Here is a 12473-nt window from a genome sequence, read left to right as displayed (position 1 = left end):
GACGCGATTGCAAGATTATGGTAATAAAAGTCCTGTTGGTGGTAAGGAAGCATAATCTTCTAATTCAAACCCATCAACTTCAACTCCTTCTGGTTCTAATCCACTACAGATCCAGAAACCTAACCCAGACTGAGTAATCAAACCACCTATTAAAGGTATACTTCAGAAGTCATCTTTCAATCCGCATGCGAGAGATACTCATAATTATAACATTATTGAAGACTTAGCTATTTCCCCTTCAGCAATGTCGGCTTCGGAGGTGCTGCAATCATGCCCAACATAGTGTAAATTACTATTGTCGGCTATAGTAGGTGTTGATATTCAGGATTCAAACCCTATAATCTTCGATTTAGAGAATAGTACACCTTGCCTACCCCATCAAATGGCTTTCCAGATTCCAGTGTTAGTCAAAAATAGACCTTTCTTTAGGACTGTAATTGATGAGGGAGCTTCTACGTGTATTATGTTGATCTAGTGTTGGAGATCGCTTGGTTCTCCTACACTCAATCAATCCCCAAGGATTCTAAAGGCTTTTTATGGCCGTGGGTTCCATCCTTTTGGAATTCTACAGGATTTACCTATAGGGGTTGAAGGCAAAACTGTTAATCTAGATGTGGAAGTGGTTGATGCCCATCTAGATTACAACCTTCTCTTGGGTTGCAATTGGTCTTATGCTATGGCTATTGTTGTTTCATCGGTCTTTCAGCTTATCAAGTTTCCTCATAATGGAAAGATTGTAACCATAGACCAGTTGACTTATTTTTGATCCGACCCAACCTCTTCTGAATGTATTCAACATGTCGGTAAAACAACTATCCCTTACAAGGATGTTGGGGTAGGATTGATTAAAGATTCAAGTTTACTAGGAACTTTTTCCTTTCCTCCTCCTAACGTATCACCTTCTACTGCAACTATTCATATGATTTCATTGAACACTATTTCTTTTGATGATCCTTGGATCATACCTTCCGAGTCTGAGGTGGATTCATTTGGTGATGCGATGCCTTTGAGTCCCTGTGAAATTGCATATAAAGCTGTACAATCATTTTCTGACCCTTTTTCAACCTAAATCGGTCTAATGAATGTGGTCCATGGAGAATCACTTTCAATATCAACCTCAGCTTCAACAACTTTTTCTAAGCCTATTCATACGGATGAGCAGATTCGTGAACTTTTGTCTGTTGATGATTTACCATGGGAAGATCTTCATCATCGATCTTTGTTCTTACTTGAGCTTGATCATTTTGAAAATTATTTTTCCTCTATTTTTACTACTAATTATGTCAAAGAACCATAGAATCGATTGTAACATCGTGATTCTGAGTTAAATTTTGGAAATATTCCTCGAACGGTTCCTATTGACATTTTAGTTAAACCTGGAATTATTGAAAACATTCATATAGGTGCTTCCTGTACGGACAATGAACTCCAAACTTATAAAGTCCTATTTCAAGAATTTCGTGACGTGTTTGCCTGGTCATATGAAGAAATGTTAGGAATCGATCCATCAATTATTGTTCATGAAATTAAAACTTACCTGGATGCTAAACCTTTCTAGCAACGTTTGCGTCAGATACATCCGCGAAAAGCTGCTGCTATTAAAGCTAAAGTTGTGAAATTACTTCGAGCAGGTTTCATTTATCCAATTCCCTTAACAGATTGGGTATCTGATATTGTTCCTGTTAACAACAAGCAAGGAACGATAAGAATATGTATCGATTATAGGGATATTAAGCGAGCTTGTCCTAAAGAAAATTATCCAACCCCCTATATCGATCAAATCATTGATGATTGTGCCAACAATGAAATTTTCTTCTTTATGGATGGTTTTTCTGATTACAATCAAATCAACATACTCCCTACTGATCAACCAAAAATGGATTTCATTTGTGCATGGCAGACATTTGCTTACTTCAAATTTCCTTTTGGATTAAAGAACGTCTGAGCAACTTTTCAAAGGGCGATGTCTTACGCATTTCATGACATCAAGCACATTGTGCAGCCATATCTAGATGATTTACCTGCCCATTCATTACGTAGAGCTAATCATCTCGCTCATTTACGAGAAATCTTTATGCGATGTAGGCATTATCGAATTAGTCTGAATCCACACAAATGTGTTTTCTATATAGAAACGGGTCATTTACTGGGATTTGTTGTTTCAAAAGCCGACATTCATGTTGATCCCTCGAAGGTTGAAGCCATTGTCAAATTGCCTCCTCCTTCGACTCTTCGCCAACTCCAAAGTTTGCAAGGGAAAGAAAAATTTTTACGTCGTTTCATTCCTAACTACGCCGAGATAAGAAAGGGTTTTACCAGGTTGATGAAACATAATACTCCATTGTTTTGGGATGAGATAGCTGACAAATATTTTGATGCACTTAAACACGCATTGACCCATGCACCGTTATTGCATCCTCCCAACTACAACCAGGATTACTTCTTGTACCTCGCCACTTCTCATTCCACCATTGGGATGGCTTTAGTTCAGGAAGATGAAGTCAACAGTGAACATGTGATTTACTATCTTAGTCAAACTCTGAATCTGACTGAGCTTAAATATTCGCATGTGGAGAAATTGGCCTTGGTAGCTGTTCAAGTTGTCCAAAGATTTCATCATTACATCTTATTACACAAAACTACCGTAATTTCTGATTGTAACCCTATGATCTATATTTTGACCAAAAAATTTCTAGGGGGAAAGTATTCTAAATGGATAGTTATCCTGCAGGAATGTGACTTCGAATTTGAAAAATCCAAGCCAAATAAATCTTTTGTTTTTGCAGAACTGATGTGTCATTTCTGACATGCTGATACTGAAACTGTGGTGGAAGAGCTCGTTGTGGACGAATCCTTGTTTCTTATCAGTACTCTTGATCCATGGTATGGAGATATCATTGTTTATCTCCAAACCCAATCTTTTCAGCCTAAAATTTCACGATCTCAGTGACGGAAAATACGTTTCCAATCCCAACAATACAATATTATTGGAGATACACTCTATCGTCGTGGTGCGAATTCTATTTTCCGACATTGTTTAACTCATGAAGAATCTTAAAAGATTCCAAATGACTGTCACTTTGGAGCATGTGGCGGTCATATGTCTGGGTATGCCACAACCCAAAATATATTACACGCTGGTTATTTCTAGCCTTATTTATTTAAATATTGTATCTACGCAGTCCGAAAATGCCACAATTGTCAAATTTTTACCATAAGATGCATGCTCCATTTGCTCCTCTCCACCCTATAATTGTTGTCGGCCATTTTGCAAAGTGGGGTATCTACTTTATTACATGTAACCCTCACTCGGTCGGGGGGCATGCGTATATCATCCTTGTGGTAGATTATTTTACTAAGTGGGCCGAGGCAACGCCTACATTTTTAGTAGACAACAAAACTTCTACAATTTTCATTTTCAATCATATAATTACTAGATTCGGTGTTCCTCAAGTGATTCTTACCAATCATGGGAGTCATTTTCGAAGCATCATGATGACTGAACTAATAGATCAACTTGGCCTGCGTCACGATAGTTCTACTCCATATTACCCACAGGCTAATGGTGTAGTTGAAGCTATCAACAAAGCTCTAGTCATTATGATCGACAAATCATTGGTATTCATAGGTCGAATTGGCATAACATGTTATTTTAAGAAATTTGGGTGTATCGAACCTCAGTAAAAACATCAACTGGTTTCACTCCTTTTCAACTGGTTTATGGTTTGGAAGTAGTGTTACCCATTGAATGCGAAATTCTGTCATTGCAAATAGCCATAGAATTACTCCTAGCCACTTCCTAAGAGGAGAAACGTTTGTTATACTTAGCTCAGCTAGATGAGAATTGACATGAGGCTGCATTAGCAATCGAAACTCATGCCAAAAGAATAAAAGCTCAGTACGATCGAAATGTTACACCCCGTAATTTTTCGGAAGGAGACCTACTCTTACTATACGATCAAGCAAACGATAAGCTAGGGGCTGGAAAATTTGTACTTATGTGGCATGGTCCTTATGTTGTTAAGCGAAAGCTGGAAAAAGGGGCCTATGAATTGGTAGATTTTGACAGTGTCTCTTTGGGTAAACCCAGAAATGGTCTTTATCTGAAGAGATATTATGCTTAGATCTGGATGTGGAGGTTTTTGTTAGATTAGTTTCTTTCTAGCTGGTGTGTTTTAGATTAGAAAAGTGTGCCTAGTTTAGAGAGTGTTTTTATCATTATTCCTGCTTATCTTGATTTTACTCTTGATATTGCAGATGTCGGCGTCTCTTCAAACATACATTGGTTTCGCTAATGGTGCTTGTCGTAGTACACAGAACATTTTTTCCGCAGCTTGGGTTGTCTATTCACCCTCTGATGAGTTGGTATCTATGCATGGGGTAAGCCTCGGTCAAACAACGAACAACATTGTAGAGTATAGTGCAGTGATTGAGTTATTATCTGAATCCATCTCATTCGGGATTCGGAGTTTGATTGTTAGGTTAGATTCTGAACTCGTTGTATTGTAGCTTAATAGAGTTTATGCCATTAGAAATCTAGTGTTATTAAGATTATTTTTGAGAGTTCGTCTCTTGGAACATGAATTTGACTATATTGAATATCAACATATTCCAAGATATGTAAATACATTAGCAGATGCAATTGCTTCTCGAATGGTAAATAGACATTTGCAATAATCAAGCAGTAAATTTAAAAACATTCCATAACATGTTATACAAGATAGCGAGTAATAGTGATATAGCATAGCATAGAAGTGTGTCAAACATACATCGTCTTTGATCATAGGTTGAAAAGCACCTTATGATCGGAAAAACTGATAGTACAAAAAGCAAAAATGTCATATGAGTCTACAAAGGCGATCATCCTATCACTGGTGATGATCATGATAAGAAACCACTACTCGGGCCACCCTACAAAGGAACCTCCTAAAAGGTCCTCGGACCCCAATCACAGCGCTGTAACCTAAGTGGAATATCCTCTATGCTAGTCTCTAGAATATCTACTGTCAAACGCTCTAGATGATTTTCCAATTCGGTCAGGGTCTCTGTAGATTCGTCCTGCGGGGTTGGTACTACTGCAGCTGGGTGTCTCCTCTCATAGGGCCGGAGAGTGGCTGGTCACCGTGGACCCAAATCTGCGTTTGAAACCTTTATTATCAATTTTGGATGATTTTAAAAAACAAAAAAGAATTGGTTAAAACTTAGAAAATGTTGAGAATGATTTTACCTGAATCATCCCACTACTTTCTTGGTGGAAGAGTCATGTTTGGGTCACCACGGTAATCCATCCCAGCATATGGAAAATTCTGAATCACAAAAATTTGGTTCTCCAACCAACGAAAATACTCAGGAAAAAATCGAAGAACCTCTGAACCCTCCTTAAGATCACGGGCCATAACTGCAACCCAACGAATTAGCTTAGGCTCTCAGGGAAGTCCAACTCCAACGGAAAGCTACTGTGGTACCAACATCGGAACCCTCTCTAGACCAAAGCTCACAACTAGGAAACCATATCCAAATTTTTTTAGTTGTTTGTTCTTTGCTCTAGTTAGTTGGCCTTTTACGTTTGCCAACACACCTTCACACCAGTTGAAGATGGCGCCTCAATAACAGTCTACTTCCATTTGCATTTAGGATCCGGTAGCTACATGCAGTGCTGCGCTTCCACAGAGTCTGGTGACAGTGAATGCAATCACTTTAAGTTCAGGATGGGAGATAGTTTTGATATCGATCCCTTTGTCCTTTGTTTGGTCATTACAAAACTCTAGTCAGAGACTATCGACAGACTGACCACCTGGCCTAGTCCCGAATGGAGATAATTGTTCACCTCTCTTGGGCAAAATGGCTAGGAAATAAATGTCCTCTACCTCGATTTCGAGCTGGTGGCCACCAATAATGAAACAATGGTCCTTTATATTCCACGTATCTACCAGCCATTTCAAAAAGTCTACTTGGGCCCTCATGCCAGGTATGGCCCAGAATTTAAATAGTCTGCATGCTCTCAATGCATCCAATGACGGTTGATGATTTATTGCGGCAAGTTCCACATCCTCGTGCTCGCGTTCCTGCCAAATAAGCATTTTTTATGTCCTACATTGCACAAAAGACATATTAGAATAATTTAGTTCGAAAATTTTTGGGTGGAAATTGAGAAATTTTAAATTTTAAAACCTACTTCTCGGGGTCCGCACCCGCTAGTTAGGGACATTGTGTAGGTCCGGACTCTTCCTGAGCAACATGTGTGGAACTCTGGCTCTTTCCTTTGTAGAAACAATTTGGGGTCCGCAGGTTCTGCATGTTGCGCCTGTGGACCCTCACGAGCAGTTTTCTAAACTAATTTTTCCCTAAAATATCAAAATGGAAGCCTAAAAACGAAATGCAAATGGTTGAAATATAAGATAAGGACGATGTGGATTACTTGGAGCTGACAATTTTCATTTCCAATGGACGGATTTTCTGCAATCTTCATAGGAAGTTTCTTACCCAAAAGCTCTCTCTTCTCACTCTGAAGTCAAACGGTAAAAATGAATTTACAAAAGCCTTTTTTATAAGTTTTTTTGAATAAATGAATTTTTAATTTGGTTATTTTTCACTTTAAAAAGGTAACTCTTTGATGCATTTTTATTTATTTTAAACAGGTGTGAGTAATGTTTGAGTTTTTGTGCAGAATATTGGATTTTTCAGGGAAAATTGATCATTGTCAACAAAAACATGGGAGCCCTCTTTAATCTCTTTTCTGACTCGTAAAATATGAAAAGATTTCCAAGTTTTTCTTTTTAAACTCATTAAAACAAAATTAAAATGACGGTCCACTTACAACTCTTTTCTGACCGCATAAACATGAAACGATTGCCGGATTTTTGTCGTTTCAAGTTCGATATTGGTTATAAAACGACGTGTCTTTGATCGCTTTTTTACTCTTTCGGATCAAGGACACTAATTATGAAAATTACTCATTGATCGTAATGGTCAAGCGGTTCTCTCAAGTATTATTTTATACTTTTTTGGGCTTGGGAGACACAAATTTATGAAAAAGGACATCCATGGAGTTTTCTTAAGTTTTTCTTCTGACTCCCTAAAATTGAAAAACACTGAGTTTCTCCTATATTAGACTCGTTAAAATTTAACAATAAATGACCTGTTCAATTTTAAACAGGAACGAACCACTCCTTCTTAGGGTTCAAATTTTAAACTAAGTTGGACTCATCCGAAGGATGAGCTTATAACCAAGAAAATGTTATCCTCCTCAAGCTTGTCAAAAATAAAGAGGTACTTGCCAAAAATGGTGGCGGAAAGGAGAGAAAAATGAACCTGTTTGTTATACTTTGTGTTTTAAAAAAGCATTTAACCACTCTTGAACACAACACTTTTTGTTCACCTAGGTTGGGAAATCCTTTGCCTAACAGTTAATCAAACTATATTGAAAGTCTTCAGCCAGTTTTTGGGTATTAGCTTTGGGTTAATTGTCAGCAAACCATCTGCTGTGTCGTTATGTGTTCAAGAGGTCATTTCAAACAAACCATTCATCTACAAAATATCTGTCATCCATCTTGACCATTCCTGAATTAGTCCTTGCCAAATATTTTTCTTCAAACTTGATCTATGATTTCGAGTTGTGGGCTTGCCTACGACGGATCACTTTCTATCGACTTCAGCTCATTATCTAGAAAGATGATCTAGAAATCATTAGTACCTTGGAATCTGCATGCCTCGACGACTGGTTGCATCATTCAACTTCGATCAAAGGATTCTATGACATGTTCGACATCAGCTCATCTATTCACATTTCATGGATTGTACTGAGTACTTTGAGAGCCATTGACATTACTGGTGGTTTCTCTCACACTTGTTAACAGTTCACACCATTTACTGGTAATCAAGTGGTTTCTACCATGTTTGACTTCGACACAGTCATTCACATGGATAGAATCTTACTAGTTCGGGAGGCAAAAATCAAGACCCTGGATCTAGTTTCCACCAATCCAGGTTGCAAGGAATTTTGTTATTCATTACACAATAAGATAAAGCCCTTAAAAGTCTCTAAAAATCTAGTTTTACACTTTGTCTTAGCATTACCTATGGTCCCGCACCTATTGGTCATGTCCCCTGTGTACCTGACTGCTCTGTCTCTGTTTCATGGGTGCAGACCCCTGTAAAAGTCAAAAAGGCACAAGTACATTCTTAAATACTCACTTTGAGTCATTTCTGGAAGCTTCTAGAAGGAATTTTGAGGTTCCGAGTTCACTCCTTTAAGGTTCATGCATCCCATACCTTAAGGAGCTAACCCCTTGATGTGAGGAGCTTATCCCTTTGAAGGAGGACTCTATCCCTTCATAGGTGGACCTGTAACCTCCTTCCTTTGCACTATAAAATGAAGCATTGGGCTGGTTACTGAGGAGGTTGAAAGCAAAAGATTTTTGAGGTGAAATGCTGCTGGAACTTAGTCTTCCTAATTGAGCTTAAGTGAGGAAATATTACATACCTTGTTGATCTCATTTGGAAGAGCATGAGGCTTGTCAAAGTAGAGGAGATTCTTGTTTCGGACCCTGGGAGGAGCTTGTACAACATTAAGGCACCAAAGGTTGTAAAGTTCCTCTATTTTCAAAGTTAATACAGTCAAGTTTATTTTTCTCAATAAGCTATGTTTTAAGGTTTATTTCATGGATTCCTTGATCACCATGATGAATATGATTTATTATATTAGCTATGCAGGTGTTATTTGATGTGTGCTTGTTTTTTATTGTAGGTTCTCAAAAGGAAACTCTTTCGGACGGTCGAAGCGTGGCTGCCACAAACTAGCGTTGGACTTAAGGTAGGGTCTAAAACACCTCTTAGTTTTTTATTAATGAATCACAATATATTTAGATAAAGGTATGTTTGCTTGTCCTACTTGTTGCTAGATAGCTGTTGATACTAGGGAGATCGGTCTTGTCTGCAAGAACGATTTATCCAGCCAACAAAACTCACATATAGATCTTAATATACTGAAAGCTAAAAATTTGACCATTGCAATTTCTAAAAAGGACATTGAATCACACTCAGATCTACTCCAACTCTCTAAACCAATGACATAACTATCTATGATCTTCAATCAAAATAAACAAGTAATATTAACATTCATCAATCACAATCAACAAGTAATCTTAACATTCATCAATCAATTAATACCTAGATTCAAATTCATTATTCAATTAGATCTACTTCAAACATAATCACTCATCCTAGATCAACATGAGGACATGATTGATAAAGAGTAGATAAACAAAAACACTGATCATGTTGATCAGTGATTTATGAATAGAATCTCCTTAATTTATATACGTGACTTTGCAAAATTTAACCTACATGTATACATGCTTTTCCTGAGACTGACCAGCCTATAGATTTGCAAATTTTGACCTAAACTTGTGCAACTCTTTAGAACTTCACAAAGACCCAGATCATAATATTCAGAGATAAAAACATCCATGAGCAATGAGATCTAGTCAATCTATGAGCATATCATACAATGAAAAGGTCATTTCTGGTCTCATCATCGTGATCCGTCATTTTATTCATTGGTGCATAATTATTTCAAATTTATTGGATCTCATCCATCATCAAACTCTCAAGTGCATACTTAGTTTAGATCAAGCAAAGAATCAAAAACCCATAACATGCATATTTTCTTTTGATCTAACTTTTCATAATATTTCCATCACTCTCAAACCACAACACTTTTGATCTTCACCTCCTTATATAGTTTTATCCTTTTTCAATACCACGGGTCAAAACCATAGTTATTCTGGTGGTATTCTTTGACGATATCAATTTTCTTTGTCACGCTTGTTACTATGGGCCAATATCATGGTAAGAACCCCTGGTATTTAGAATACCATGATGCAAAATCCATATTCTACATTGCTTCACTAAACTCGCATGCATACACGACTTTGCTTAACAGAACTCGCGTATAGTTCTTGAACTTCCAACTTTATCATTCCTTTGAATTTCCATGCATTTTGTCACCTATATAAACACAACTGCCATGCATTATGTCACATTTATAAAAACATTGTGTTTATACCTTTAACAAGTATATCAAGATACAACTTATCAAGTAGGGTTCCATTTCATCAAATAGCTTGTCATCAACGACAACTCATCAGGTAGGTTTACATCAATGACAACACCTAATTCATAATGCCAATAATCTCCCTGTATAAAACTTATTATTCTGATCTATAAGCCTTTGACCCATCATTCTGTCACCTATGAATTTACCTATGGATTCATCTGGTTACCATATACTTGTTTTTTTACATGTAAGTAGCAATCTAGGACAACACATGCATCATAATGCCAAGACAATACTACCTGAATTAATCAACATTGATATCTTTTTATTCCTGGTATATCCTTTTATCTTGAGATTTTGAGGAGTGGTAATTCCTTCCAATGCATTGAAAGATATGGTTGGATTCATTTTTTTTTCTCTGGGGTTGGTTCCTAGTGTATATCCTCCTCTTTTGATGTTTCTTGTTCCTTTTCTTCCTCCTTTTCACAATCTATGTAGAATAATTTTTTCTCAACACACTTATGACCTTTAGTGTATTTTATATCACAACTATAAAAAATTCATTTTTATTGTTTTCCCTCCAATTATTTTGGTGTCAATCTTGTAGGTTGTTTAAGGCTTGTAGCAACAACACTTCGATCTTTTTAGTTGTGAATAGTAAACTTCCTTGTTGCCATAATTTCGCTTTCAACTTTTCTTGCTACCCTTAATGCCTTCTTCAATGAATCAGGTTCCCATACGCGAACCTCATATTGGATGTTATCCTTTAAAGTCCCCATGAATACATCAATACTATTCTCCACTGGAATATGAGTTACCCTAATATTAAATTTTTGGATGCCTTCAATGTGCTCCACCATTGAACCCTTTTGTTGAGATTTATCAATTGGCTAAAGGAGGTGTTGCTCTTTTTATCCTCATAATGTGTTATCATTTCCTCCATTATAATTGACCAAGCGACAAGTGGCTTATTAGAAAAATCCATTGATACCATAAAAATTGAATGGGCTAAATATAAAGATGCAATACGTACCTTTTGTGTGTGTTGCACATCATTTGTATCAAAATATTTCTCCGTCCATAGTATCCATGTTACTAGATCCTTGCTATCAAATTTCCCCATATCTGTGGAATGTGGTGTTTCTTAAAACTAACAATGGAGTCTCTAAAATCATAATTCATATTCCTTTTATCCTCATCAAGATTTTCTTCGATTACCTTGTCACCACCGAGAAGCATTTCTTGCAACAACTTTATCAAAACTTCCTTGAAACCTTCGATCTTTGCTATCAAACCATCCATATTGGATTTCATGTCATCCGTCAAACCTTCCATATTTTATTCTAAACCCTCCATGTCCCATTTTAATCCATCCCTGTCCCCTTTTTGTTCATCTTTGGTTTTTCTTTGTGAGAGTGATTTTTTTTGCACTTGGTTCTGTAATTTTGACATATCATATTGCAATTATTCATCTTCATGCATCATAGTAGATATTTATGAGAGCTTAATGGGTTTAGAGTTCTCTTTTTTATGAGGCATTTTATAACCCAAAACTGATATCAATGCTTTAATATTCCATTGGAATCACTTCAAACTAATTTTTCAAACAAAAGTTATGTAAAATTTAAAAAAAATACAAACATTTTTCTTGCTTTTTAGGAGATCAATATTGAAATTGTTGTATCTCTATAATTTGGAATCTCCAATGTCTAAAATTTCATCCTTTGGTAGTCCTCTAAGTATCCTTTCCAACCCAGTAATTTAGACAGAGGTTGGATTCTCCAAGAAATGGTTATTCCCAATCTCCCACGATGAACTGATTAAAAAAAAGTTCAATAGAGTGAACTTGTATGAAGTTCCATGTGTCATTGTTTCAACCATCATCCCATAAAACTATACAAAATAAACTAATGTCCGTACACTTTTGATCACAGAAGTCTAAATTCCTTAATAATTTCCCTGCACGGAGAAGCCGCTGCTAAGAAGGTTCATCTATTCGAGCGGTCACGCATGCAGGTTACTAAGTTGAAATCTGATCTGGTATTTCTTAAACGTTGCAGAGATTCCTCGGTTATTCCTAACTTTGCCCGGATTAAGCATAATCTCAATATTCCAAAAAATCATGGCGTTTTTCTGAAGGCTAGCTTAGGGTTGGTCAGATCTGAGATTAGCAGAATAAGGAGGGATCTGGATCATCGATCCAGACTTCTTCTGGCGGCTCATCTGGAGCTGGCGAGTTTCTTCCCTGCTTCTCTCTGGTCCAGGATTGATGCCTGTTCGGCATTGAAGTCCCTGAGATTGGAAGAGGCCCTTAAGCTCAGACAGTCCGCGAAGTTTAATAAACTTTCGTGCTGTTCGTCTCAGGAGTCTAGTCTGCTCAATGTTCGGGGTTCAGACAGCCGGGTCTCCTTTAACC

Source organism: Pinus tabuliformis, chromosome 3_2, assembly GCF_031772625.1.
Source record: "Pinus tabuliformis cultivar Carrire ecotype Pingquan chromosome 3_2, CPIR1, whole genome shotgun sequence".
In the NCBI taxonomy this organism is placed as follows: domain Eukaryota; kingdom Viridiplantae; phylum Streptophyta; class Pinopsida; order Pinales; family Pinaceae; genus Pinus; species Pinus tabuliformis.
The sequence above is the reverse complement of the archived record's forward strand: the minus strand, read 5'-3'. Positions refer to the sequence as shown.